The sequence below is a fragment of the Pteropus alecto genome, unplaced genomic scaffold (assembly GCF_000325575.1).
Source record: "Pteropus alecto unplaced genomic scaffold, ASM32557v1 scaffold134, whole genome shotgun sequence".
In the NCBI taxonomy this organism is placed as follows: domain Eukaryota; kingdom Metazoa; phylum Chordata; class Mammalia; order Chiroptera; family Pteropodidae; genus Pteropus; species Pteropus alecto.
The window spans coordinates 1896189-1900798 of NW_006436283.1; positions in this window are offsets into that span (position 1 = coordinate 1896189).

Consider the following 4610-nt stretch of genomic DNA (forward strand, 5'->3'; position numbering starts at 1 on the left):
CAGCCCGGGGAGGTGCGGGGCCCGAGCAGAGACGGGGTGGCGCGCAAGCACCCCGGGTCACGCGGGAAGCATCCCGGGGACCCTCTCCGCGGCGGTGGGGGCGCCCCGGGCCGGGAGTGGGCCTAAATTCGTGGAGACTCGGTCCCCCCCTGTCTGGAACCGTGGACCGGGGAACTTGGGGTCTTTGTCTGGCTGGATGGTCGGAGCACGCGATGAGAAGTCGTAGGGGCTGCTGTTTGCCGACACGGCCCCCCGAACTGTGCTGTCCACCCCACAGCGCGCGCGCTCCTAGCCTTCCCGGGCCTGCGGGACGGGTGGCCCCGTTAAGAACCGCGTGTCAGGAAACTCACTTCCTTTAGGCCCAGGTTCTTCCCCCTTGTTCTTTACTTTAGAAGAAAGAAGAATAGAAAAAAGGAGAAAGAGAAAAATAGGCAATTTAAGGTCGCTAAATATAACCTAAAGAGCCCTGCCAGAAGCCCGTGAGTCTTGAAATCCTGTTATTCCCACGCTGGGAAGTCGGTGTCCTATGTTGGCCACAATCTAGTTCAGATTCTTTTCAGAAATAGAAAAGGGCAGGATCCCGTCTCTTTCCTGGGGAGAAGTTTGTTTCTCTGGAGTCTGGGACAATAGGCCAGCCCCTGTGACCGGCCCTCGCTTGCTCTGCCATGGGAAGAGGGAAGGGGTTCTCAAAAAAAGGCCAAGTGATGCGCACATCATCAGAGGGCCCCACCGGGCCCAAGGCCCAGATCCCAGAATTCTCTCCTGTCACGGATTGAGGAGAACACTTTCAAAACTCTCGTTTGTTTTAGAATTTCCTCATTAGAAACATTAACATTTAATTGAGTATTAAACACTTTTAAAGAACCTTTTAAGAAGCTTTTGCAAAGAAAGGATCATTAAGGTGAGGAATGCCTTTTAGTAGTAATTACCAAGTTCATTATCAGGCCGGTGTGTTCCGCATCACTTGTTGGCTTGTGGGCATTTATGGAGACCAGAGCCTCAGAATATGCCAAGGAAAGATTTTATCAGGAGCCATTTTTAATCCCCCATGATCATGGTTGTTATGTAAATAGCTTCTGATTACCATGCATGAATTCGCTTAACCCACAAAACCCATAAAGTCAAGACTGAAATTATCCTCATTTTATAGATGGGGACACTGAGGCTGAGAGAAGTAACTTCCCCAAGTTCATGCAGCTAGGAGTGACAGAAGTAGGGGCCCAGGATGCTCCAGCCCCAAGAAACGACTGAGCCACACTACCTCCCCTGTTGTGACTGGCCTCTGTCATTCACAGGCGCACACGCTCCTGTCTCTCTTTGTGCAGACAAGACGACAGGGTCGGCTCTGCCAAGGGATTCATAAAAATGCAAAGGAATGGGACCAATTTCATGTCACCACTAGTGGCTGATATCTGTCGTCTGCAGAGGGCTTCCCAGGCCTCCGATCGTGCTGGCCTCTCTGCCCTGGGTTTTGGGTAGCTCAGTGCGGAGGTTAAAAACATGGCCTCCGAAGTAAGTTTAATGGAGATAATACAGCCAACTCAAAGGCCTGTTGCAACGATGATCTAAAGCGTCTAGTACCTGGAACCGCTACGGGCTCGTTACTGTTTGTTACTGTTACTATGGACCGCTATTTGGATTTTCACCTGTAACTAGATGGGTAAAAACATTTGTGTTTTGTTTTTTTCGATTCTTCGTATGTGTGGTTCATCAGGTGGAAAGTTAATCATTAGCAAAAGCGTAATTCTCCACTGAGGTATATTTACACACTCTCGTCTTTGTAACCTCGTGGGGCTTGCGGGAGGCCTGGGTCCCTGCTGGCTATTCTAGGGATGAGGGGTGGGGTGAGGGGGGGGGTGAGTGGGTTGCCTGGCAACAAATCTTGAGTAGATAGATATTTTACCGTGTCCCCCCCCAGCCGTGGGACCCTACTTTTTCACAGGCCTTAATCCTCTCTTGTAAGATCAGCTACTTAGTTTGATACAATGTGTGTGTGTTGGGGGGGTGACGCTTGCAGGTGAAGCAGGGTAGAGGTCAGTTTTGTTGGTGTTCATTGTATCTACGTTGTTCTGGGCTCCGGCAGGTCCTGCATAAAGTTGCAGGGCCTTGAATAACATTGTTTCATTCAACTGTTTCATTGTAACACTGATGAGACTCCTGGGAACCTAACTGTTTACATCAATTAGCCTATGGCAAAATGAGTTTTGTTGTTGGTCATTTGCTTAAAAGTCACAGAACCTACCTATGATGTTTCATGAGAACTTGCTGTATTTGCGTTCCGTCAAACGTTGATGAGTCCAGTGCCCAGAAAAGAAAGCACAAGTCTGTCCTCTTCCCCCGACCCCGCAAAAAAAAAAAAGAAAAAAAGGAAAAAAAAAATTGAGGGGAAACGCTGTGGGAAGTTTTTTCCCCTTCACTTTAGTGGGGTGTTTTTGATGCTGTTGGCCACCTGTGCGTCCTTCGGGCACCTGGTCTTGCATCTCTAACAAATCCACTTTGATGAGCTGTCTGATATCTGGTTTGTGATCTGAAGCTTATCCTCTGCCTTCTGAGGAGGAGAGAAGCTGGGCTGAGAAGCTCAGGCGTACGGCTAGCACGAGGTAGGGAACAGCGGGAGCCCCAGCCCGTCGTCCCGTCTGAGCGGCTGCCCTTCTCTGGCAGAGCTGGGGACGGCGAGTGTGTCCGGATGTCTAATGGCAAATGCAGGCGTGGCGACGTGGCGCGTCTTCTCCGTGCTCTTCCTGGATTGGCCACTGTCAAAACCACCGTGATAACCTGGGCGCACCGGAGCCCGGGTCCACGCCGGCCTGCACGCTTTGGGTTCGGTGCTTCTTTACACACCGCGTGACCCTGAATTCAGTAGTCTGACAAAATGGTCATCACTCTCTGGCAGATCTGGAATTGGGGCAAAGGGCATACTTGACGGGTGTCATTTTTGACACCTTTTCGGTTTTCAGGTTCTGTAACTAAATGCTCTCCTTAGACGAGATGGACCGTGTAGCTGTTCAATGCATCTTTTCCCCCCATCGGATTTTTGTTTGGTGGTGCAAGGCTCCGGCTTTGCCACAGCAGTGAGAACCTCGGCGTCTTAAAGTTTACAGGGGCGATCTAGCAGTCAATGCGCCTTGGGCGGTTTGGGGGCGGTTGTCGGTTTCCTGGCTGGATTGGCATCTTTCCCTGCCTTTTCGGATGAGTCCTTCCTTGGTCCCCAGGCCTGGCTCGTTTTTAAAGTCGATTTCATCTCCCAGGACCTACTTCCCTGGCTTCTCACTTCCCCGCCCCCAGCAGCCCCGTCGTGGCTGTGTGAATCCCGAACGCCGCGTGCGTGCGCAGCAACAATCCCATAACTTGAAGTTAAGTATAACCGAGAGGAGGGGTCATCTCAGCCCGCAGGCGGGAAGGAGACCCAGATTTCCCAACCATGTCCCCCAGGGAACAGGACCCCTGATCTGGGCCACCTGCGGGATTTTTGTCACCCTTCGAAGGGGAAGCTGGGAGTTCTCAAAAGGCCGTGGTGCCCGTGCCTGGTCCGCCGGGTCCTGAGAGGGAGAGGGAGCTGGGGCCTCCCCCGGGCGTGTGAGCAGCGGGTGTTTCGTGGAGGGGAAGGTCTCGTTTGCGTGCCCGGCTTGTGTTTATTATGGCATCGTCTTATCCCCGCTTTTTGTTGGGCTTTGAGGGCAAAGCAGATGAACCGGTTCCTGCGGCCACATGATTGGAGCTCAGGGCATTTTGCTCCCAAGCAGTCCGACAGTGACAAGGCCAGGGCTATAATCGCCTATGGGCTTTGTCACATATCACACCCTCCTGAGCGTCCAGTGGCCTCCCCACTCCCTGCCTGCCTCCCCCCGATGCAGCCAGCAGCTGACACGATGGGTACGGGCCGTGTCCTTCAGGTGTGTGGGAACTGCTGGCCCCATGGGGTGCCGGGACCGCATCCCCACGTGCGTAGGGCTGACCTCCGTGTCCCAGCACGTGACCCAGGGTGGCCCCGAGGTGTGTGGCACAGAGCGGTGAGCGGGAGAAGTCGGGGTGCTGCCTCTTTCCCAGTGGCTCCAGGATGCTATTTCTTCGGTTTTCCTAGAAAGTTTCCAGAAGACACATTTGCACCTCAGCCCCTGTCTGTTTCCCTGTTTGGGACTTGACGAGCCCGTTATTCCAGGACAGGAAATCGGGGTTTGGGGCTGAGGAAGCCACCCAGGGGCCAGTGCCAGTCTGTGAGCGGGCGCCCTTCCTTTGCCCCGTCCAGCTGCTCCCCCGGGTCACGGGTCCAGGGGCTCCCGTCCTGGTCCTGGGCCTGGGTCCTCAACATGTTGCTCAGAGAGCAGTGGCTCTATGTGGGGCGTGACGGTCAGTGGGTGTAGACGGAAAGCCCCCCAAATTAGAAGTCAGCTCTATCCAGGGTCTTTGGTGTTGTGCCATCCACAGAAAAATGGTCCCCAAAGTCATCTACTCCTGATCCTGGGAACCCGTGACTGTGTCCGGTCACGTGGCAGAGAGGGCTGAGAGTTGCAGATGGAATTAAGGTTGTTAATCAAATGACTTGGGGGTGAGAGAGTGTCGTGGGTTCTCCTGTGGGCCTGTGTCACCACGGGGTCCTTGAGAGAGGAAGA